General features: G+C 39.3%; 1 protein-coding gene across 2 annotated transcripts in view; it reads left to right on the plus strand.

The window, feature by feature from the left end:
* The window catches only part of GPR158 (G protein-coupled receptor 158), a 209,280-nt gene that overhangs the window by 123,064 nt on the left and 60,430 nt on the right, over window positions 1–25,786 (plus strand). The gene's annotated exons all lie outside the window — the stretch shown is intronic.

A 25,786-nucleotide genomic window follows, 5' to 3' on the forward strand; every position in this document is an offset into this window, starting at 1 on the left:
TCACCAGCCAGCTGCTTTTGGTGAGAAAAACAGCTGTTACAATGCCCTTCTAACCAAACGGGAAGTGCAAATGATGGTCTCCACCAAAATTTATTATTCAAATTCTGCTGTATTGATAACAACACACTGATCTTCCCTGAATTATAAGCAGGCAGATGAGCTTTGTCTATTACAAATACATAGATTTTACCCAGCAGTTGCTGGGCAGCTCTGATTTCTGAGGCTCTTACTTCTTATGTTATCTGTAGTTCTCACAGTGACATCTCTGATTTCCCTTTACTTAGTCTTTCCAGTTATTGATGGACCTCCTCTAAATGAACGCTGGGCTTTCTAATTGATTCACTTATATTTCTTTGTTCTTAGATTTTGAAGAGAGGGGCAAAACCTGACACCCATCATTTTCTTGTTTCACAGTAGCTAAAGAACATGCCTGTCTTCAGTATAGTATTCATGTCACTGAAGTCCAAGGACACTGTAACTACCTGTTCTGAGATAATCACTACAGATTTCCCTAGTACTCTAGAAAAGGGTCTTTCCATTTTATTTGGATCATAGTGGATGAGATGTCAAGCCAATAGGAAAGGCAGATTTTAAAAGCCATGTTGCCAGGATTTTACATGTGCCTTGTCTTGCTTGGACAGAGAAGTGAGGGAACCAGGCAGAAGATTTGTCTCTCTCAATGTCCTTGTCAGATGAACATGCTTTTTGAAGTTAACATGCAACCAGTAAACCAATAGCTTTTTTTTGAGAGTCAGCTTGCTTTGAATGCAAAAGCCAAAACTAAGATGATGTAGCCTCTGCATTACAAGCTTTTTCTTCAAAGTACAGAAACCTCATAGGCACTGGGAACACTTATGTCCTTGCCCTGAACCTCACTAAGAAAAATGTTTATGACTGTTTTTATTAACAGGAAGCAGGCACTGAAGAATTTCTGCTTTTTGAATAAGTGTATTTGAAATAGCAGAAAAACAAGATACACAGTGTAATAGTTTCTCATAGTTCTGTTGTTACTAGTCTACATAGCTGTCCTAAAAAATCTAGTGGCTACTATCAAGGAGATATCTAGAATCTGTTGTATATATCCACATCTAGAACTGTGATTAGCCACAGCTGTATGTCTCATGACCTTGATTTGATACTGGTATCTCTGTGTAAATGACAAATGTTTGGGATATTGGAAACTCAGTAGAGCTATGATACCATAAATTCTAAGAAATTATAGAAGTGGAATTTGGTAAAGAGATTGTTCTGTGTGTTTGTGTATGTCTGCATGCTGTGTTCACAGGGTACCTCAGGCTGGAAGGGACCTCAGGAGGCCTCTAGTCTGACTTCCTGCGCAAAGGAGGGTCAGCTATAAGACTAGCTATAAGACAGGGTTACTAAGGGCTTTATCCAGATACTATAAGACTAGCTATAAGACAGGGTTACTAAGGGCTTTATCCAGATAGGTCTTAAAAACCTGCAAGGATAGAGACTACCCAACTGGGCAGTGTGCAGGCACATAATAAAGTCACATGGTTGTAGATTTTGAATCTTGTGATGAAATATGTGATGTTGGAACATATAGTGGGATGTTGGAACATATAGGGGGTTTTATAAATGACAGGCTGTAGATAGATCAGTGAAGGTACAGGTACTGATGTTACTATTCTTTCACGTCTTGGACTCCCACGCTCATACTTGTGACACGACTTGCAATACCAAGACAAAACCCGATCTCCTCCTTCCACAGATCCAAAGGTGCAGTACAGGATTGTAGGAGGGCAGTGTTATTTTTGCTACTCAGAAAGCTTTTTTGAGAACTGAGTTTGAAGGACACATTTATTAGAATTTAGGTTCACTGAATAGCCAAGTATATGCATGCACGCAGGGCTTGAGAGCTGGAGAGAAAAAGCAGTCGGTGACCTGAACCAACTGCTGCATTGGGTTTTCATTGACCTTTTTATTTTAAATTGCTGTCTTGCACTGCTGGCTTGGAGGGACTTACGTGATACAGTCTTGTCAGCCCTTCATTCAGTGAAATTAATCTCATGGTGAGGGAAGCAGGACAAGATCTTGTGGTCTTTCCTCTTTGCTGATAATTCCACTGCAGTAACTTGCACAAATACACTACTTGTATATGTAAGGATTTGTAGGTAAAGACCCTATATTAACATCTTCTTTTCAAAGTAGTATTATAAAACCAGACCACAATCCTGAAAAACAATGCACAATATTTAGCCAGGGCTTTTAAACTTTTTTGATACAGTGTGAGCAATAATGTGCACAAGTTAAAGATCTGCTACATGTGAAAAATAAAAGCTGTGGGGAGCTCTGTTCTGATCATAGAAAGTATTGACACACAAAAATTACCGAAGGCTAAAATGTGGGTAAATTCATATGGAGGAAAATAGTGCTGGAAATATTCATGGTATGCTCCTTACTGATGCCTGGAACCATGCTATAATAATCCATCTTCTTGCTCAGCTCTCTAAGGCTAAACCATTAGGGGCTTGGCTAGCAATTGGGTGGGAGACCACAGCAGTGCTGTAGGCAAGCCAAGGAATTACTGAGGAACACCTGGTAGAAAAAAAATCTAATTAGTGAAAGTCTTCACTTGTCCCCCCTGTTTCTCCTGAATTAGAGTAATAAAACAGGAAAAAAGTCTTACTGAATGATTATGTACTTTATTTTTTATAACTCTTGTTGGATCTCAGTGGCATATAAGTTAGAAAGTATAGGAATATTTTTCTCAGCCAAACGTGTTTTGATGATCACATTGACCACTGCGCAAGTGAACTGAGTTGATACACTTTTAGAATATATTCGAATTTTACTGTAGTGACTTAAGTTTATGAAAAAATCAACACATGAAAAAAGGCACTCTCATGTATTAGTTCAAAATATAAATGTGATAGAACTTTTACAGGAAAGATAATGAAAAACAATGATGTCCCACATTTTTATTAAACTGTAAAACTAAAGGCAAGAGGTTTTGATAGTATAGATGAGCCAGGATTGAACTATGTCAGAAAGAAAAATATTAAAAGTTGTAGTCAACATTTGACATATACTCAGTAGGGCACAGTCCTAACGTCAGTGATTTACCTTCACTAATTAGTTTAGCACCTGAGAGACTGCAAGTTGGTGGGAGATAAATTTCAGTCATTCTTATTCACTTTCCCAGGTGTCTTTCAATGAAAGCTAGGGGTATGTTCATATTTTTCCACCAAATGTCTTTTCTCATTGTTTATTCATGCTTTCATACCCGAGACCCGAGGAGCAACAACTGTAGTCAAGTGAAAGGCCTGTAGCTTGTCGTTAAATTTTGCTGAACTTGCTAGACTCAGCTGTTGCTTGCTTCTGTAGCTCAGGGTTGTTGTGATCTGCATCAACAAGAATCAGAAGCAAAATGAAGGCAGAAGCAGTTCATGCCTAAGGAAGACTTGACTTAGATAATCTGGTGCTACCAAGCTGTTTCTGATATGAAATTGAGTGCAATTGTAAACCCATGCTGCCAGAGTGAAACAGGCGGTATGATAACTCACCATGCCTTGGATACGAGGTTGAGATATTAAAGGTAAGACACAGACTGGTAGAATATGTACAACTGAGTGATAAAACATGATATCTTACCTATCAACTTGACAGAGTACTCTGCATCAACACAGAGGAAAAGGGAAAGACAATCTCTATCTCAAAGTCTGTTCACTGTTAATAATACAGGAGCCGAAATATTCTTCTTTGCTCACTCGGTTTTTCTTCTCAGTCCTTCTTTTATGTATGAATGCATTAAGTATTTCCTAACCATCTACTTAGAGTTTAAGTGTCACACCATGGAGGATGATTAATGGTTAATGATTAGGAGGGATGAGAAAGTCAATGCATTACAATGGAGAAAGAGAAAAGTTGATGTTTTTGGAAGAGGTCATTAAGAAAGGAGATTTCATCCATCAGAGATAAGACTGCCCTTATTCGGTCATTCTACATGCTGAGAACCAAGAATATGCAGGCAATGATATCTTTATGGTTTTTAATACCAACTGCTAGATGTTGGTAAGCAGTTTTCAGTTTACAGGCAAAATGATATGGTAACTACTGAAATCTTTGCACTGGAAAAGTCTTATAGAATTATAATAGTGATAGTGGAATGTATCATACTATGTAGCACTTTTAAACTTCTCATTTCTAAACTCTGGTAAGAGATTAATGGGATGTAAATCAATGCTTTTACCCAAAACCACTTATCACCTGATGTAAATAAGAAATCAGCTTTTTACTTGTAGAGAGGAACTGGAAAAAGTAATATAAATACTTATGAGAGCAGAGACAAGTTTACAACATAAAATATAAGTTGCAATATAAAATTATCCAAACACATCAACAAGTACTAGTGTATAAGATATGCTGTATTTCCTCTATTATTGATAATAATAGAGTCATCTGGCAGAAATATTCAAAATTTTAGTTTGCCGGGGTTAAAAAAATGAAGAGTTAGGGGCCAGCAGGTAAAAAGTTCGCTATGAAACTAGCCAGCTTGATTTCTGAAAGTGAAACATTTGAAAGAGTAGTGCCTGGGTCTAAATCTATATGACATCAAGTAGGGAGAGATGAGATTTCTGTTCTTAGAAGTACCAGTAGTACTGGGGATGGAATAGAAGATGTTCACTAGAGCAAGCAATTAGTCTTTACAAAGAACAGCTTTTTCCTAGGTGATATAAACCTGATTTATTGCACACATCTCCCTATGTCAGGACCACATAGAAAAAGTAATATTATTTTCAGCAAACAGTGTTTTATACAAACTATTTGATTTCGAGATCCTCTGCTTTTGTAGGACTAAGCACGGGTCTGCAAATATATGCAGGTTTTGAGGAAGCTATTAAGGAATATTGTGTCCTTCATAGCCAATACACAGCATCCATGTGCTGATCTCTCTTTGAAATCTGAATCCAAAGTAGATTTCTAATAGTGGCATGATACAGTTCAGTAAGTTCTGTGCATTCTTGAAAAAAAAAAAAAGAAGAGCAAAGAGAGAAATATGTCAATTCAATCAAAACTCTTACTGGAAATGGATGGGAGGATTTCAAAGCTAATAAAAATTTTAAGCAATTCCAAGGTAATATATATGGGCAAACCCCATAGAAAATAAGAGGATGAAATGAGACTTTCTTTCATCACACAAAAAGTTGCAAGTGGAAGAAAATAACATTTTTATACAGTTCTCTTACAGTGTATCATTTATCAAATTTATATTAAATTATTTAAGTTATCCACAATTTTCATTATTCTTTGATGTTAATCTTTTAAATAAGCCGGGGCGCTAAAGCCTTATTGCATATTGTTTAGTTGCTGAAAGCGATGTAAAGAGAAAAAGGAAAGGATGATAGTGAGAAAAAAGAATAGAGAACTTTGCCACTGGGAATTAAAACACAGCAAAAAGTCTAATATAGCAACAGGAAAATTAATCCAAAATTGAACAACCAAACAGTATAGAAATGAAAACAAGACAGAAGTGACATCTTGTACCTTGATACAGTGCCGACTTTTCTCTCATCGTCACGATTACATGATATGGAAGATATCTGTAAAACCACGGATTGGACATTCAGTGTTTGTTCTTTGCTTGCATACAGTTATTTCTCACTACTCCTTGCAAGCTTTCTTCTCCTTTCCTAGACCACCACTTACATAATTGTAGAAGATAAATCTTTTATTCTTTCCTTGTGCTTCCTCTGTATTGACATGTGGTTTCTCATCTCATATTTAAATTATGAACTCTCTGGTACAGGGATGTTTGGCATAGCTGTGCTGTGCACAGCAGGGTCCTGATCAATGAGTGAGAATCACATTACAAATGGCTGTTACTAATAATAACAATGAAAGTGTTTAAAAATATTTTATTAAAGGTGTGAGCAAGGACACATTTGATGGTGAATTTTTCATCTTCTCAAAGGTTTGGTAGCATGCAACTGTTTTTATACTGCTAGAAGTGATAGGTACTCTGTGAGAATAATCTGAGAATATTTGATTTAGTCTTGAAAAGATTAAGCCATAAAAATACTAACAGGTAAAAGCCTGATTCCAGTCCCACACGGACTGTATTTCAGAGCTACTCTACTAATTTCTATGGAGCTGCACCCAACTTGCATGACTAGACATTAGATGACAAACAAAGCAGCGGGGAATAGTAAGAAGAAAATCCATCACTCCCACTAGATAGCCTCAAACTGCAGGATTTAATATAATGGGGAACAGTGGGAATGCTTGCAATGTCAAGGGGCAAGAGCAAGAAGAAGTCCGAGTTTTACTCACATGAATATTTCAGTCTTCTGCTGAATAGTCACGGAACCATGAATTTGCAACTCAGGTTTGTCCGTTTTTAGGGGACTGACCTGAACTCATAAGGTACTGACTGTCCTGGTGAATGCATTCAAGCATTCCATGTAAACTGGAGCAGCTCTGCTAGCATGGGTTGAGAACAGGCCAGCTTCAGACCACTGAGCTGCCTCACAGTTGGCATGCTGTTACAGATAAGGGTCTTTGAACTCTCTCAGACTAATCAGGGATTTAAAACTGCTTTTCCATGGCTTGAGTGAGGTCACTCAGTCTCCTGGTCTGGCCTTGCCAGCAAGCCTGGCTCCTACATGCTAGCAGCTGAAGAGGGCTCAGAAGGCAGTTAGACATTACATAGTTTGGCAATGGCATGAGTCAAATGGGTTTGTTTGTGTGGAGTGGTAGTGCTGGAGGGGGTTCAGATGCATGCTAGGTTAGGCAAGGTTTTTGTGACTAACAGCAATGCATAAGTCTTGAAGTTAACGTAATCCTTTAGATGCCTTAGTCCCCTTGGCAAGTAAGGACTGCCAGTTACTTGTCTTCTTCCCCTCTTAGATATTGCAGACAATAGAAAGTCCTTGCTTTGTATGTCCAGTGTGAGACTGAATCAAGGGTAGAGAGAAAGGCAGTAAGCCAAAAAGCAGGCAAAAGTAAGCCTAAGCAGTCATTTGCAATACCTGGAAACTTTATTAGTGTCAGGGTCATTGGTTTTAAAAGTAATCTGAAAGGCCAAATCCACTGGAAAATGCAAAACCATAGTCATAGTGCACATACACATTAATTCTGACATATTCTGAATGTGTCGGACTGGTGCACATGGGCAGATCCACTGTGAAGGCAGAGCGTGTTCCCTGGGTGTGCTGAAATCTCGGTGCTTTGTGATGGAGTAAAGTTGTGTTATGAATTTCTTGTGGGAAAGCGTGCCCTCTGCTGCTGCCGTGGCCGGGCTCCATTCAGGCGGCAGCACATCGCCGCTGTGGGCATTTGCTGTCTGAGAGCATATTGCAAAGAGGTTTGGTTCTGCTCCGTGGTGTGTGTACAAAGTTTGGTGAAGAAACATTTTTGGATAAAGGGAAAACTTAGTAGTCCTTTGTTTAACTTTTTTCCTGTTAAATGCATATTGATACTGCTTTTCCTGTGTAATCAAAACTTTTTTGGTCATTTTCACTGAAAGAAATGTTTAATCCTGTTACATGTATATCCAACAGGTATATGTTGTATAGCATATGCTGGTACTTATGCAGACTATAATGACATTCAGGAAGAAAAATAGAGGAAGCTTTGTTAGCATAAGGAAGTTCTTTCCACTTTTCGTTCAAATATTGTATCTTGTTCAGAGTTTTCTCTTCCTTTCAAATATGGGAATTTTCTATAGGAAATAGTTAAAATAAGCACTGTTTTTAAACATTGGAGCTGTGATTTACTCTTCAGATCTCTTCTTCCATGTCAATCCAAGTGTGCAAGTTGTCACATTAGTCAGAGTCCAAAATAATTTTGTATATTCCAGTAGTATGTTGTTAAATCTACTAATCCTGCTTAATTTGTTAACTAGCCTAATTCTCTCAAATACAGCATGTATTTGGGTACAGAGCAAGTGTTCTCAATGTTCAGCTCACTCTCTTAAACTCCTAATCCAAAAACACCAGCATGCTGAACCATTGAAATGTTTTGAAACTCTGGCAGAGCTTCCTGGCCCGTGGAGTCAGCTCATCCTTTTTTCTGTCTTTATTGATGGCATTGCCTTGAAATCTCTACAAAACTAATCTGTAGAAGTCTGTGTGCTGGGTTATTTAGTCAGCTATTTATATCCATATTTATTAAACTTGTATCTACTTTCCAAGCCTCGAGGCATATTTACATCTTTGAAATCATAATCCAAATAAGTTACTGCCATAGTAGCAGTCATTCTGTGTTCAAGTAATCACCAGTCATTGCTACAAGAGAAGGCAAAATGCTGTCATAACAAGTCTTTTAAAACCCTAAGGAACATCTGTATTAACGATTAATTCAACATAAGGCTCTGTTAGACAATCATATGCTCTAAGAATTTTGGAATATAGCTGAATCAGAACATACCCTAAACACCTACAAATGTGAGTCTTAAGCAAGATTAATAGATTTAGTAACATTAAGTTATTTGCCAATTATATTGGTAACAATAAGGTATCTGCCAATTTCAGATGTCACCAAGAATATTAAAAAAATCTAAATTTAATTTTTAGCTGCTCTTTATATAACTTTTCTGGAACCAAAAGACATGCCACACTACTAGGTTTACAGGAAAAGAAACTTGCTCTGTTTTGAGCCTGAGCTGAGATGACTTTCTATATGCTGTACTTACTGCTGTTGGTTATGGGAGTAGCAAATAATACGGAGCACTTATTTTCTCAGGCAGGATGTCCTCTCTGTTTAGGATAAGTGCCTTCAGTGCTTACTACATTTGGAAAAGAAACCTCTAGTATATTAGGCTTTCCTCAAGTGTCTATAAACTGGGCTAACCTGATAACATCAAAAGCCTTTCACATCAAGTGATGTAGCTGTGAAAGGCACTCACTTCTGTTTTGACTCTCCAGTGTGTATAGCAGACATCAGAGGTGATCAAGAATTTGTAGACATGAAATTAATTTCATAATAGATAACTAATCATATTTTTATACCATAATTAGCATGTGTTCTTGTTTATATTAATAACAAGGCCCCAGATATGGATCAGATGAAACAAACAAGCAAGTTGACAGAGAATGAATTATTGAGAAGACACTAAAGTTGGGAAAAGTCATTCTCTATTATTTTCAACAAATGCAAAAAAAAGTTAGGAACCTTGATCTAACTTCAAGTAATGTTTAGTCTTAACTGATTAAGAAATAGGTTAGAGAACAGGAAAAAAAAGAAAGTTGAAACCACTCAGAGTGAAAGAGAGAAAAAGAAATAGAGGACAGAGAAGTCCCTTTTGCTAAACACTATCTGAGTACTCTGTTGGTCTAGAGAGCATGGCAGACATTCTTGAGATTTTGTAGTTACCCAAGCAAGTTCAAAGAAATGTGTGGGTTTTTTTTCCCTCCATATGTTTCTTTCATAAAGTAGATGAAATTTTGTAGCATGATATAGTGAATCTGCTAGGTTCATTTCCTTAGATCATCTGAAGTAATGCGTTTTTCTCAGACATGTCACAAGCAATCCTGTCAAAATTTGCCTGAATGGGTTTGTTTTAAATCATAAATAGTTGTGATATATATAGTAAGTGTTCAAGAACATTGAAGAAACGAAGGTCATGGCCTTCTGAGTGCTCTCAGCTCCGCATCTAAATGTGGGTCTTGAAGTGTTTGTTTTGGCCAGTCTCAGATATAGGGTCTCACCACTTGGGTGTTTTATCTCATTGCTATCTGTCTTTCTATCTATCTTACCAACCTGACTTCTCTTTTTAAAAAATGCTGTGTGTCTCCCTGGCCTCTTGGAGTTCGGTTATTTTTGGTTTCTGGTTACTATCTAATTTTTAGTTCTGGTGACAACTGCTCATTTTGCTCTTAAATATTTTGTCCTTCTGCTTTTATGCTGTTTTTATTGTACAGTTGTTTCTCCAACACCCCAAGCAGCTTGGTAGGGAGGATGGAGAAGGAAGTTCATAAAAATAAATAATTGTTAAATGCAGAGGACTGCCTAGCAACAAAATGCAGTAGAATATGTCTCGCCTTGTAGAGGGTGGGCTTTTTCTTTGATAAATTGGTAGAATGTTTGGAGGACTCCCCCTGTGCTCAGAAAGGAGTGGAACATTTGAAGGAAGCCTCCTTCTGCTCTTTTGTCGCTCTGTTAATGAACGCATTTTGTGGACCATGCAAGTGAGATGTGTCGGGACTGCAAATGAGAGATCTTGCCCTGAAAGACTGGTATTTCTAATGCTTTATTTTTACAGCCGCAGCAGCAGGAGGGAAGGAGCAGGTACTGGTTATAGCTATTTTGGTCAGTGTCTCTGAAAGGAGGAGACCAAAGATGGTTGAATAGTTAGGCCATTAGCAGGGAATGTGTTTCCTAACATAGCTTTTATGTTAGGAAAAAAGCATTTTTTATCATGGCAAGTCTTTTAAGGACTCAACTTACCATAGGGTTAGGCATCGCAACTCCAGATTGCAGTGCCTAAATTTGGTGCCTTGAGGTCAAGTAAGATAGTCTTTACGTTAGAGGGCTGTGTACTCACAGTCAGGGACACAGAAACCAGCATGCCTGCTTTGGCTAGCTTGGAGAGTTGGACGTGCTGAAGACAGAGAAATTTGTGGTTTATGATCTGCCTAGTTTTTGTGCGTGGAAAAATGCCTGCCTTCACAAAGGGCTGCAGATTTGAACCCTGTCTTCAGGTGCACCATGGAAGCCTTACTTTCCTACCAAGTGTAGGTGATAAAAAAACCAACCTATACATAGGTTTTTTTATCCAGTGTCCCACTTATTAATGTTTTCATTCTGGATGTGACACTCAGGTTCAGTTCTGGCTCAGAATATACAAACTTGTACCACCTTGAAGAAAGTTTTAGTGCTTTGTCTCTAAGATGCTGTTGCATGAGAACTGTTCAGCCTCTTGTGCTCCTATTGTTCCATTTCACATTGCTTCGTTAAGCAGTAGTAAATGGGTATAAGCACAAATATTAATCTAACTCTACAGTGTAGTAGGGAAGGTATTTTACCTATTGGTTAGGTTACCTATTGGGTAGAAGGGGGAGACCTGGCATCTAATACCTGCTTCAATGAATGCTTAAGTTATTTTTAGGTATGAGCATACGGACCTCAACTGTTATCACTGGAAGAACATAGCTTGAAGTTGGTTGTTTTCCAGGTTAAAGCATTAACTGTCAAGAACTTTCCTCAGAAACCTGCTAATTGTTGCACTAAGGACAGGTGTGGTTTTTTTGTCTAATCCCACTAAATTGTCAAAAGAAGAAAAAATTGACTCCTCTGAGTTTCTTTTTCTTATCCACAATTTATTTCTCTATAGTTATTTTACATGTTTGAAATAAAACGCAATTTTGATCACAAAACCCCAAGCCCTAAGTTACAGAGAAAGCATAGTTCAGCAAAACAAACTGCAAGTTCTAATGCTGTTCTGGGTGTTTGAGTTCAAATCTTTAGGACCTGAAAAGACTGATATGCCCATCAAATACAACCTTACATCTCAAATGTTTTTGTGGTTTATCTGTTTCTTTTTGAAAAAGAAATTGCCCATGTCAGACAATTAAGAATTCATCAGTATGTTTACTTGTGCATTTGCCAATGCAGTTTTATGGAAAACCAGAATGTATGCAAAGGTTAGGAAATGCGATATTTGGAAGATGAGATGTGCCTATTATTGCTTAGGGATTTTACTGTTACTGATTTTTCAGGTGATGAGCAGCAATACAAATTGCTGAGGTGTCATGAATCTTTGTTTTCCAGGAGAAGAGAATTCATCAGCCTTGGTTTTCCCCAGTAAATGATTTCACAGTTTGTAACTCTCCTTTGATCTGACTCCTCTCTTTCCTGCACCATTGTACTCCAAACTTCTCACCGACTCCTCAGTGACCTCCACAGACTCTTAAAAGTTTTTCAAGTCCACACTCAATTTCTTGAAGATCTGCTCTGAGATCCATCCCTCCTACTTTCCACTTCCATGCAGCATTTCCAAAGGGAGATTTCTGTTCTGAATTGTTGTACTGTTTAGTTGGTTGCCACCTACATGTGTTGAAGCTTTTGAAGACTGCTCTTTCCGAGTTGAGTCTGTTGTTCTTGTACTATTACAGAAATATTCCTCCTCAGGTCTGTAAAGAAGAATTCTTCTCAAGCTTCTCTGAGTTCACCCAGCTATGTTGCTGATGTATTGCTTCTTGATAGCTTGTGTTCAACATGGCTAGTCTGAGATCATTGCTTTTCATTTTAAGGCTTTTGCATTTTTCTTCTGTAATGGAACTGACACCTGTCCATTCAGAACATAGCCCTCAATGGGCTAATGTCTGCGTTACTTTCATTGCCATCTTATTTCTGTGTTTCTGCATTCCCTGATGGTTACCTTAAAATTCATGAAACATACCTTGTGTTCTAGGCCCATTTCTTTCCTCAGCTGGATTCTTCTAAAGTTTTGTTTTGTTGTTTTTTTTTTCCTTTGAGATCCCCAGTTTAAAATAGTAGTAAATATTAAATTAGGCTAAGTAGTTCTGAAGACTTTTCCAGCTTGTTCTCTGTAGTATTTCAGAGTTGAAGGATGGGCTTTACGTGGTCTGCCAGGTTACTAGCTGCATGTGAACTGTAGAAAAGTCTTTCTCATTTGAGAAGGAGAGCATGCTGAGAGTGCTGAGAACTGTGAGTAAAACTTTGGAGCAGTAATTTACAGTGCAGGGTTTTTTTTAATTGATTTTAACTCTGAACATCACATTTTACCTTTAGGCTCCCTTTATAGCCTGTGGAGAAAAGACTCTGGAGGCTGTCCTCTGGAGGACAGCGCTTGTAACCCGCCTTAGGTGCCTGTAGAAGGATGCTGTGCATTGCCCTCTGCCTATGATGCTATCCATTGAATACAGAGGGAGCTTAGGCTGCCTGTCTTGGACTTAGGTGTTTTACTTGTCTTCCCTAGCTCAGGTGTGTAGAAGTTCCACTCCAGATGTCTATTTCCTATAGAATTATAGGGATTATAGAATAAAATCACGCTAGTTGAATGTGGTGAAGGAGAGTGAATATAGAGAATATGACTTTCTCACATACTGTGTGAAGGAGTATTTTGTGGCTCATGGAGATGCTGTGCGAACCCTTTTGCACTAAAAGTCCATTTCAGGGTTGCTTAGGATTGCAGCAGACTGAACTTGATGAAGTTCTGTGTTGCTTTTCATAAAGAAGAAAACATCAGCACGGATATACTTAAATTGAATTATTCTGCTATTTTGGAATCACTGTGCTGTAGAATTGGTATGTAAAGTAGCTAACTTTTGAAAGAGAATCATGATTTTGCAGGCAAAAAAGAAATCACAAGGAAAGCACCATATCTATTTCTGTATATAAATGTATAGATATATAAACATTCATACAAGCAAGTGATTAATTTTATATGTACAAACACACATATGCACACACATCAACTGGAGAAGGGATTAGGAAATGTCTGTGTATGTAGTACTTACACTCAAAAAAAAAAGATTTGATGTTTTATTTACAACTATCCCCTCATATGCACATGCATACCCATAAACACAGAATCAAATTCTGCAGCACCATGATATCAATATATATCTATAGTCTACAGGATCTTGAAGTTTGTGAAAGCATTCATTTTTGCACCATCGAAGTATCTATTCTGTACTGCTTTTATTTATTTAAGAATATTTTCCTCCTCTGAAGCTCCATGACAGGTGGAGAAGTAGAGCTCATGTCTCCTGATGTCTATTTGTTCACCTTAACACAAGAACTTGAAAGGCTGGTGAGTCAGACTTCTCCGGTTAAGGGTTAAGTGTGCTGGTTAAACTCCATGAGCGGTATGAAATCCTATCTCTAAAAGGCTAAGAATGCTATTAATTAATTGATCTGGCAGTATCTTGCATGTGCATGGCAAGGAATGTAAGGGCCCAGCTACCTTTGAATTCAAACTGAGATGCCAAGAGCTGGGAGCTCCTACATGAAAGAGATGCTTTTCTAAGGAGTCTTCAACTCCCAGCACTTCTTAGGTAGCAAGAGCAGTGGTCAGAAATGTGCTGGATCCTTTACAAACCTAGACAAATGGCAGCTCTTGTGACAACAAATGTGCGGTAGCAGAATTTGTGTCTAGTATGTTTTCAATGGCTGACTGACAATGAAAACAGGAAGACAGGCATTGTGCTGTAGTCTTCATTTGCCTGCATCTTGGAACCTAAATGCAGTGAGGAAATAAGAAACATGTTTCCTTGAAAATGCTCTGTCTATAGTCCTTCCAGTAATCTCAGCTCTTCTCTAACTATAGAGCTGATTGAGTTCATTCTTTTCCGTCCATGCTTAAGAATCAGAATGGCAGAAATACATCAGAGAATATAAGTTCTGTGAAGAAAAAGTTGCTAATGAAAATCTGGAAGCAAAGAATTGTCTTAGGAACATATAAGAAAGGTCTCCTCCTTCACTGAGATCAGTCCCCTGCTCTTCCAGGCAACCATTGTAGTAATCCCACTCATACATTTATCACGTTCACTTCTTCTTTATTAGGCCATTATTGAACTACTACTTTGCAGCATCTCTGAGCCCCCTGTAGGTAAGTAGTGGCTTACCCATGGATGAGTCTGGGTTTCCAGAGAAGAGGACCCATAGTGCATGTGCCTATGCTCTGCACAGAGGAGGGCTGGTTCTGCAGGCTGCTCTGCTCCAGTGCTGCAGGGAGGAGTGGAGCTGATTTATGCTGTTCTTTAAAAATCACCTAGAGGTCATACATGACTGAGAGAAAATTTCTGAAGAGCCTGATTGCTTTGAATCTAGAAATTTCTTTTTTCATTTCTCAGTCATAATAATTTATCAATATCTGATCAACACTGGATAAATATTTTTCTTGTCTGGATTTATATTAAAAAATAATTTTCTTTTGACTAGAACGAAAGCACGTGAGCACTCTGGCCCTCTTAGCCAAGAAAACTGTTCACAATCTTTTGGAAGGGAGCAACTTTCATATCCGTGTGATACGAGAACTGTAAGAATGTCAATAGGAAGAGAAATAGTATTTCTTTCCTATTGCTATAGTTTCCACTATGGAGTGAATTTTGAGTTTGCAGCTGTGGCTGGTTTCTTCTGGACTTTGTTAATTACCCATAATTAATTATTTATATTAATGACATAATGTGTTTAGTATGGTTAATACAGATTTAAAACCAGTGGGATCATAGATCATGTCATCAGAGTATGTCACTCATTTTCACAACTCACCCAGTTACCTCTCTACTGAAGCCAATAGCTTCACCTTACCTGAAGCAGATTTCCCAGACGGGCATCCGTTCTTGATTTGGGAACATTATGAGGTGGAGCGTTCCCACCACTTCCTCTGGAGGTTTGTCACACCGTGGCCTTTGGCTTGTCCCCACTGCTGTTGTTGCTACAGGTACATAGCTGAAAATGAAAAGTCGATAGTTCCAGCAGTGATGTCTGCAGTAAACTAATCAGCACTGGCTGGATTGAGATGTCCGGCTGGTATTTTGTGGAGAGGTTTTCTAAATTACTGGTTGTCAAAATAAATACCAACAAAAACTTTCCCGCAGACGGTAACAGCCAGTTTTGTGTCCTACTCTTTGCTGTGGTTTAACAGGATATTTCAAAGACCTGCTCTGTCCCTACTGTCTTTTCCAAGTAACCACCTTAAAAGGTGGTGTCAATAAATTTCCTGCCTTAGCTCGTGAACCTGCCTAACATGTAGTTCAGAGAGAGCATGCAACCAGGAAGGAGGTATTCCTGAAAAACCTAAACCAGCGGGTAGTTTTTTCTCACAAACTTAGTGTTAAATACTTCACTGGCTTTGTTAGATTAAGACCAGGAGATACTGTGGTTTTGGAACTCTAAATAGCTGCATGTTTTCTTTTTCCCAGGTAGAAGTCACTATTTGAAAATACTCACATAAAACCCTTCTCTGCACTGTATATTTGTAGGGATTTCAGCCCTATTGTAATGAAATGCAAAGGTCTATGTGAGTGCTTTATGACCTGTGTCTTGCATTAAGTATACTTGGCAAGTTACTCTGAATAATTTAGTCTATTATGTCTTGATTTAGCTGCAGCTCTTGCAAGATTTATTTTAATATAGACTACTTTGCCATTATGTTTTTAAAAGGTTCCTTTTTCTTAAAATCACAGACAAGGTCTTAAAATGAATTGGTAGATTTTCATTGTTTTTAACAAAATACTGTGTTGCGTAGTGTCCTTCTTTATTCATAAAATGAAATTAGCATATTCTTAACCCTGTTGTTAAAATGTGTCAAGTATTTGGCAAATGTCTGGCCTGAATAGATATCTTTTTCATTTTAGATATTTCAGCTCCTTAAAATGATTATTTTTCTGCTGCTGGGGTGACCACAGCTTTGTTAAGAAAAGATGATAACAGTGCATCCAATAAGAAAGTTTTTTATTGTTTCCACATCTGGAGTAGGTAAACTAGACATTCGGTTGAATGCTGTCATCTACCCAATGCCATGTCACACTGAAGAAAATCTATTTGAACTGATGAAATAAGTAGCTGGATTGAAAAAGTTAACTGGTGGAGGAAGCAAATATTTTAGAAGATATTCTGTCTTTACAATTTCCTTTGATTTCCCACTTTCATAATTTTGCATTGGTGTGAACAATTTTTGAAATGTGCCTATGCATATATACCTGTTGCCTAGATAAAACGTTCTGATGAAATTACTTCTATTAATTTTAGATTACATTTTTTGAATGAAACGATGAAAATAGAAGCATTGAATGGTTAAGGAGCTCAGTTTCTCCTCTACACTTCACTTGTGCTTCTTTTCTCATCCTTAGCGTGCATGTGGCTGGAGCCCTGAATGTCCCACCTGCTTATCTTTGCTTTTAGTGTTGCTGCTAGCAGAGCATGTCTAATAATCTCCACTCAAAACCTGACCGTTTGCTTCATCAGGAAACCCACATTTTCACATATTTTTCAATATTTAACTGGAAAAGTAATCCAAGGCCTTTGTGTATAAGTTTAGGAAGAAGAAACATCAAAAGAGTGCAGAGCATCAACGTGATCTACACTGCTCTTAACATTTGCAGGTCTTTTTGAACACAGAGAGCCAGATACTTTTTTAAATATTTGGGTGGTTGCCTTTTAGTGAAGTCAAAGGCTTCTAGTTCCCTGGCTAGTTCCTAAGTATCTTTAAAATCAGGTCAATGACTAGACATTAATTTTGTGCTTCAAGGCTGCGGCTGGTGACCTACGTGAGTCAGGAAAAACATTTTTCCCCCGTGCACAGTTAGCTACATGGATTCTGGTGGGCTTTAAATTTTCAAACACAACAGTTGTTTCTGTTTTTAAAAATCTTGTTTAAATAGATTTTAAACCTTCTGTGGTAATGTGTTGATTCCAGTGGAAACTTCTGACTTTCAGCCAAGTCCACATCTGGCCAACTTGAAGTCTCTGAACTGCTGAGATCAGCCAACTCTCAAGTCATCAGGGACTGACTTCTGAGGCTGTTCAGGCTGCTGTTAGGGTAACTGTATTAAAGAATGTGAGGCTGTCAGAAGTGAGCCAATATATGTATGAGGGATACTTACAGACCAAAGACAGAGAAATAACTGGCACATCAAAGCAGATGGATAAGAACATCCATTGGGCCAATCAAGCCCATTTCTCTTTGGATTCCCTGAAAAGTATTTTTTTTGTGGCTTTTGCTTTATAGTGGTGGTGGAGCAGAAATATATTTGAATGAGAACAAGGAAAGAGTAGTATACAATTCCGACTTTATTTTCTCTTCTCTCTTAAGATGGAATGTGACTAGAGCTATTGTATAGATTTTTATTTTGTTTCAGTGTTGGGTTTTTCAGTGTTAGGTGTTTTATTCATTGTGCTACACCTTGTCATGGTCTCAAGGGAACTTCTGAGCTTCAGAGCTTCTCCCTGTCTTGTATTGAGTGCTGCAGAAGCATCCAATAACTCACAGTGGTCAGGAAGACACCTTTCCTGGGCAAACATTTGCCACTGCCAGCAGCTCAGTGCCTATAGCCCCTTAGGCTGGGAGACCTAATACTTCCTGAATGACCATGTTTTACTGTTTTAGGATCACCACTCCCTGGGCCAGTGCCGTTGAAATCTCTCTTTGTATTTGAGAAGTTTACAGTTAAAGATAAATAGTTTATTCTGTTAAAGTGAAAAGCTAGGCATTAATTTCTGTGTTTGGAGATAGATACAGAGAACGTATGTGATAACCCGTCTCTTGATTTAGCTTGGTTTCAAGGTGCTTTCTGTTTCTCAGTTCCCCAGATGATTCCCAGAGCTGCCTGGGGCAGGGGTCTAGTCCTTTTGGTAATACTGGTTCTTACATTTTTCTTTCCCCGAAGAGGATACAGACTTAGTGTGTTGTCTTTCTTTTTATCCCCTTTTTCTTCTTGGTTGTGAATTCACCCTTGGGGAACCCTACAACCCTTAACATTTATAACTGATTCAGCCAAGGCATCAATTTATGTCTCTCATAAGCTAAGGAAGTGTTTTCTGACAAAGTTTTAGACATTATTAGAAAAAAAAACTGGAATGCCCTTCTCTACTGCGTGGGCCTTGTTAGGCGAAACACTTCATTTGTTGTGAACAAATCTGTTTACAGAGTGCAAGCATGTCTCTCTTTAGAGACATTGTGGATTATATGTTAACATTTTATTACTTGACTTTAGAATAGTATTCATTAGGCCAATGTAAATAGGAATAGTGAAGCTGGATCATTAGTAACTCTAAGTAGAAGCTAGAATTTATGGCAAATAAATGCGTTTGTAGGCCATGTGTTCAGGTCACTTATAAATGAGTATTTCCAAAGCTGGTAGGATCTGTGACATATAACTTTTTCACTTCAAATTGCAGGAAAGACATGACGGCATCTTGGAAGTCATGTGGACATCTATTTTCTGCAAAATAACCTATTCAGAGATGCCCTGTCAAGCATTAGCTGAGATCTGCCTCATGAACAGGAAAAAAAAAGAGGGAAAATAGTTGAAGACGTATCAATAAAAAGACATTCTAAGTATGCAGTCTTGTGTCAAACTAGAATGATCTCGAAGGTTCTGTTTGCTTAATCACCAGATAAATCTCTCAGGAGGCTAAATGAGCTCCACTGTAAAAAATACGTTCCATAAAGAGCTTTAGAGATCCGCTGTTACTGCCTGATGGGGATGAATCCAAAGTATAATAACACTTAGTGATAGCAAAGCATTTTGATGAATCAAGTTCTAGAAGTCTGTCCTTGTATTTTACACCAGTGCTGGTGGTTATGCGCTTATACTGCATCGTGGACTTGCAAAAGACTTTACAGGCAAGACATCTCTTTGCTGAAATACAGCCAGAGGCTTAATATATGTTTTAAGACAGGTGATGGAGAAAACCTATCTACAGTTGAAAGTATAGTGGGAGGGAAAAGAGGAGTTCAGTAGGCAGAGTTTCAAGCTGGACTTTGTGTGGGCGGCTAGGAAGAACTTACCTTCTTTTACGAAGAAACCCAAAAGATCATAAATGGCCGTAAGTATTTTGACTTTGACATACATCTTATCTGAAATGCATTGCCCCCAGCAGCAGAGTGCCTCCAACGCTGTGTACTGGGGAGTTGATTCAGTTCCAATTCAGAGGCAAGAATAAACCCTACTGCAGCGACTGTGTGCTTTATAAGGCATTGAGCTAATGATCCAGCACAACTCTGCTTTAAAATTGTGAGATTTGCAAGGGTAACAGGGTTTGATGGTACTGTGTGTCCATAGGCCCATTAGAGTAAAATGTTATGGCTTAAAAAGCACATGTGGTTTAAAAACAATGGGATGGAGATGGAAGGAAGTGTTCTTATATAATTAGCCTAAGTACATATTCAGCTGTTATCATACCTCTAAAATGTTTTGTGTAGTTGCACCGGAAATATTTGTTGGTAGTACAGGATTGGATAATGAGTTGTGCATTCACTAATATTTAAGCAGATGCTCTGAGCTGTGAATCATGTTTCGAACAGTGGTATGTGGTGCCCGTAGTGTACACAGGCTCATGAATGCCTTCATTCATGCCCATCTGTTAAGATGGCAGCATGCCCACCTACAAGTGGATTGGTCCCTTTTCTAGAAAGCATAGTGCCAGACTGTTATGAGTTTGGATGGCAAGCTTATCTAACATTGCAAACAGCATCTCTGTTGCGGGAAATCCCTCCTCAGTATTAGGACTGAAGCATTATTAGGTGACTTGATGTACTAGGTTACCCTGGAGGATATTTTGTGTGTTGAAAGAAACTACTGAAACATGGCAGAAGAAAGAAGAGTGCCCATCTCAAAGCACAGCAGGATACCGAGAGGAAGCATCTGACGGCTTGTTCTGTAGCGGAATTGCCTAGAGACAGCCCAAGACAGGCTATTGCAGTCAGGCAAGGGCAGATGGTGTTGGGCAGTGGAACAGATCGGATGGATCTCTTCACAATATCTCCTAGATGCTTGTTAATGGAATTAGCCCAAAAGGCATTATCTTAAATGCCTGCGTCATGTCCTGCATTGAACTGTGCAGAGTACTTGCAGCAAATTCTGAAGTTAAATAAAAAAAGTAGGTACTTTTCCTGTAAAGCTTTTTGCGTTAACTGGGCACAATTTTAAGAGAATTTTAGTTGTTTGAAAATGAGAAAAAAATTAATACTTTTGCATGGCTTTTATCTAAAGTAGGTGACTTTCACCTCAGATCCATAACCAGATGATGCTGATGCTCAAATTTTAAGCCCTGTATCTCATTTCCATGTATTTAACATGGATAACATCCCTACCCATGGCACTGGGAACTAAATGATCTTTAAAGGTCCCTTCCAACCCAAATTGTTCTGTGATTCTACAACTGAGGGCAAAAATAAGAAGAGTTCAAAAGTGAACACTTTGGGTTTTTTTGAGTTAAGGTCCTGCTCAAAATTTTTCATGCTTAGGTTTAGGATTTGTAGGACTGACAATTCCATGTATTTTTTAAAATATTTGTTCTTTGACTTCTGATCTTTTGAGACATTATAACATTACCCGTTCCCTCTCAAGGTGGAGTATAGAAATTTGATGACTGAAAAGGAAAATGAGTTTTTGATCTATTCATATGATTTTTATGGTTTAAGAATCGAAGTAAAAAGCAACTTGTCTTAAATACATTACAAAATTGTTAGAGCTGGCTACAGAGTGTGTGGCTTAGTCATTCTAGTGCAAATTATTAATTGACATATAGTGAAGCAACTTCCCTAAAATAAATCCGAAGTACCTTCCTAGTCAGTGAAGATGTGTATGTGAAGCCTTTAGGCCAAGATTCTGTCCAAGTAGCTGAAGTCCTGAACTTCTTCAGGGTTCTTCAAGGCACCTGCCTTTATCCATGGGTTATCTATGGAACTCGCATTAGTAGGACTGATTTACTAGACCCCTACAATGTAGGTGGAAATTGTATGCCTGATCTAGGCAGACTGAATCCCAGTCAATGCACCTTGGAGAACTGCACAGTATTAATTAAAATATTTTCGCCTGGATCTGGTACCCAAGGTGAAGGGCAAAATTAATCATCTTATAATGCGCACAGTAAAGTTAATCTGAAAAACAAAAGAATATTTTGTGTTGTGTGGAAGTATTGCTCACTATTAACATTATAAAGCTCTGATTTCTTTTTCCTTTTGAACATTAAATTGTTCAATGTTAGTTCTCTTTGCACTTTTACTGTCCTACCTGTCCTGATAACAAAAATTTGCCGTAGTGGGCGAGGTGCCTGTATTGACTTTAGCCATTGTCTTTAGAGAGCGTGTGTGCCTGTTCATCATGTCAGCTGAATAACTGAGCTGGCTGAACGCTGTGTCAGCAAGCTAAGTCTCTCTTCTGTGTCTGTAATTCTCCAGCTCTAAACATACTTGACAGTTGTTTCTGTCTGCTCATGACCTTAGAAAGTCTTTTCATCTCTGACTCCACAAGTGGTAGCATGACTACTGGGGCAATGTTTTGGCAAGGGTAATAATAGCTTAAAACATGTTGAGGTTAAAAGCAAACATCTAAATGCGTTTGTCCAAATGACAAAGAGGAGCCACAGTTTATGAAGTCTCACACACAGCTGCAGTAACTGCTACATGAACAGGCACTGTCTGACTTCTCTTCTTCTGGTTTCCAAATATTTTTTCCCCAGATCTTTGTTGTTTGAGGAATAGAAACTGGTGTCTAGTATTTAAATGGATTTCAGGAGCTGGTGAAACAGAGGATATCACATTTCCTTAGGTACAGTAAATAGGTTTTGTGACATGCATCAGCAAAAAACTACAGGCCAGTCAGCCTCACCTCCATCCCTGGAAAGGTGATGGAACAGCTCATTCTGGATGTCATCTTTAAGCATGTGGAGGAAAAGAAGGTTATCAGGAGTAGTCAACATGGATTCACCAAGGGGAGAAATCATGCTTCACCAATCTGCTAGCCTTCTATGATGGCATGACTGGCTGGGTAGACGAGGGGAGAGCAGTGGATGTTGTCTACCTTGACTCCAGCAAGGCTTTTGACACTGTCTCCCATAACATCCTCATAGGTAAGCTCAGGAAGTGTGGGTGAGTGGACAGTGAAATGGATTGAGAACTGGCTGAATGGCAGAGCTCCGAGGGTTGTGATCAGTGTCACAGTCTAGTTGGAGGCCTGTAGCTAGCGATGTTCCCCAGGGGTCAGTATTGGGTCCAGTCTTGTTCAACTTATTCATCAATGATCTGGATGAAGGGACAGAGTGTACCCTTAGCAAGTTTGCTGATGATACAAAACTGGGAGGAGTGGCTGATACACCAGAAGGCTGTGCTGCCATTCAGCGAGACCTGGACAGGCTAGAGAGCTGGGCGGAGAGGAACCTAATAAAGTTCAACAAAGGCAAGTGTAGGGTCCTGCACCTAGGGAGGAATAACCCCTTGCACCAGTACAGGTTAGGGGTTGACCTGCTGGAAAGCAGCTCTGCGGAGAAGGACCTGGGAGTCCTGGTGGACAAGAAGTTAACCATGAGCCAGCAGTGTGCCCTTGCAGCCAAGAAGGCCAGTGGTATCCTGGGGTGCATAAGGCAGAGTGTGGCCAGCAGGTCAAGGGGGGTTATCCTCCCTCTCTACTCTGCCCCGGTGAGGCCACATCTGAAGCACTGTGTCCAGTTCTGGGCTCCCCAGTTCAAGACGGACAAGGAACTACTGGAGAGAGGCCAGTAGAGGGCTACGAAGATGATTAGGGGACTGGAGCTTCTCCTATGAGGAAAGGCTGAGAGAGCTGAGTCTGTTTAGCCTGGAGAAGAGGAGACTGAGAGGGGATCTTATCAATGCTTACAAATATCTTAAGAGTGGGTGTCAGCAGGATGGGGTCAAACTCTTTTCAGTGGTGTCCAGCAACAGGATAAGGGGCAACAGGCACAAACTGAAACACAGGAACTTCCATCTGAATATGAGGAAAAACTACTTTACTTTGCGGGTGACAGAGCACTGGAACAGGCTGCTGAGAGAAGTTGTAGAATCTCCTTCTCTGGACATACTCAAAACCCACCTGGATGTGACCCTGTGCAACCTGCTCTAGGTGAACCTGCTTTAGCAGGGGGGTTGGACTAGGTGATTTCCAGAAGTCCCTTCCAACCCCAACCATTCTGTCATTCTGTGAAAACCTCCAAGCATTTTTAATGAGATTTATACTGCTGTCATGGTCTAATGCATTATGAAAGCAAAAAGGGAAAATGAATTCTTGTCAGATTTTTGATGGGCAAAGTAGTCTTGTAGAACTGCAGAGGGATTCCCTTGTTCTCTTCAGAGAAGCCTGGGTATGTGGGTGAATCCTGTGCTCATCCTACGCTCTTAGCTCAGAGCTCAGCAACCTATTGCTGCATATTGTGTATCACTTTAAGGAAGGCTTATCTCCGGGAAGAACAGTAGGGAATGGGGGTTTTGGTAACCAGAAGGTAGAAGAGTCTGATATGAAACAAAACCAAGACTTCTCTGTGTTATTTTTCTTTTTTTTGTGTGTTCTTTAGCTAGGGAGAGTGAGGGATGGAGTGCAGCAGCCGTACTTTTCACCAGATATATATTCTTTGCAAGAATGTGATTCCACTAAGATGAAAAACTTGAGCATGGCGTACTGAGCTTCCAGGTGTACTGAGCTTCCAGGGCAGTGTTTCTGTAGCCCCTTGGCTCCAATCCATTAAAGATTATTCAATTTAAAAATTGTGTCCCTAAAATTCACTGTGGTTATAAGAGACTTAATGCTGACAAAGGCTTAGAGAGGGCAGTCAACTGAACATCCTGCCTAGCCCTGATGGGAGGGACATACTCTTTGAATAATCTTCTGGAAAGCCTAAAAAGCAAGGAAAACATAAGTATAGCAATTCTTGCTGTTCAAAGACTTGGTCCATGCCAGACCACATGCAAGTTATTGAAGAATAGGTAGAAATGGATGTTGACCCTTGGGAGGGCATTGCAACTGTTCTCTATTGTACAAACATAGGAAGAGATTTTCGAAAGACCCAAAAGGGAATCAAACTTGGATCAAGTCTTTGACAGCTTATGCAATGTACTTGACCACTGGGAAAAGGAGTAGTTCAAATGTGTCTGCATTCAAATGGGGAAATGAGAACAGTTTTCGCCAACAGAGCCTGCCTCTGCAGCCTTCCCGGTGAGCTGCCACATGCCAGCTCACACCATGCTGCATTGGAAGTGGTGTTTTCTTGGTTGATAGCTAGCCAAATGCCTCAGCTGCTCATACAAATGGTTCAATGCAAATCAATGAGATTTTCTAGACACAAGCAGTTAATATTTCAACAAGCAACTGCAGATAAAATTGCTGTGTCAGATTTCATGGCAAAGAGAACTGTTGCCCTTGTTCAGAAAATTCTGTGCCTGGAAAGTTTTCAGACCTTCCCATTTCAATCATCTGAAAAATTCTGCTTTCAGATCAACTTTGAAATGTTTGGAGCCTCTGCATGCTAGTCTTTTTTGGCATTGTTTTTCTAGTTTGGAAGAATCGAAGATGAAACGGTGTTTTTTACCCCCTGGCAAACCTCAGGAGGCAGGTTAAAGCTACAGACTTTGCTCTGGTTCTGCAGCTGTCTTAATGTGTATAGCTGTGTATTAGGATAAGAGGTCACTACTATCATTCAGGTCTTTCTGAGAAATTTCTTGCTGGATGCTCTATTTACACAAGCATGTTCATGCGTGTGTGGATGCATTTTGGTTTTCCAGCTGATTTTCGAAGAAGTGGGCCTTTTGCTGCCCGCTGTTCCCTTCCCTACATGCAGAATTTGTCAGATTACCAGAAAATGTCTACCTTGAAACGTCAGTCCAATAACAGTGAAAAAACTGGATTAAATTTTGCACCATGGTTTGATTCAACAAGCCATATTTTTTAAAGAAATAGCTTGATTTTGCTGTAAAAAAACATGCTAGCGAAGCACAGCAGTTTCTTCTATCTCTCTCAGCCCACGTCTGCCATTTTTGTCCCCACTCTCCTAAATATGTCTATGTCACCCAAAGGACATAGTCCTGGGCTTTTGGCCAATATCCTGGGCTTGAATTCCCACATAGAAAAGCATTTACTTAGGAAAATAATATCATGTGGCAGCCGGTAGGCACAATACTACCTCTACTGCCAGAATGCACTGACTCTAAATGAAGCTGTGGCAGATGGCCTGAAATGTTTCGGTGTTTTCTTCCTCTAGACCAGGATTACCCAATTGATTTGTACTACAGTGCATTGGGTCGTTTTACCAGGTTCTGGTCAGATGGGTGGGATGCACTGGATCTAGCTTTGCTGGACCAAGCAGGGTCTCCAGGTGGGGTGAGGGCAGTGTACAGCCAAAT

The sequence above is a fragment of the Nipponia nippon genome, unplaced genomic scaffold (genome assembly GCF_047370975.1).
Source record: "Nipponia nippon isolate SJK-2023a ecotype South Korea unplaced genomic scaffold, ASM4737097v1 scaffold_1, whole genome shotgun sequence".
Lineage (NCBI taxonomy): Eukaryota > Metazoa > Chordata > Aves > Pelecaniformes > Threskiornithidae > Nipponia > Nipponia nippon.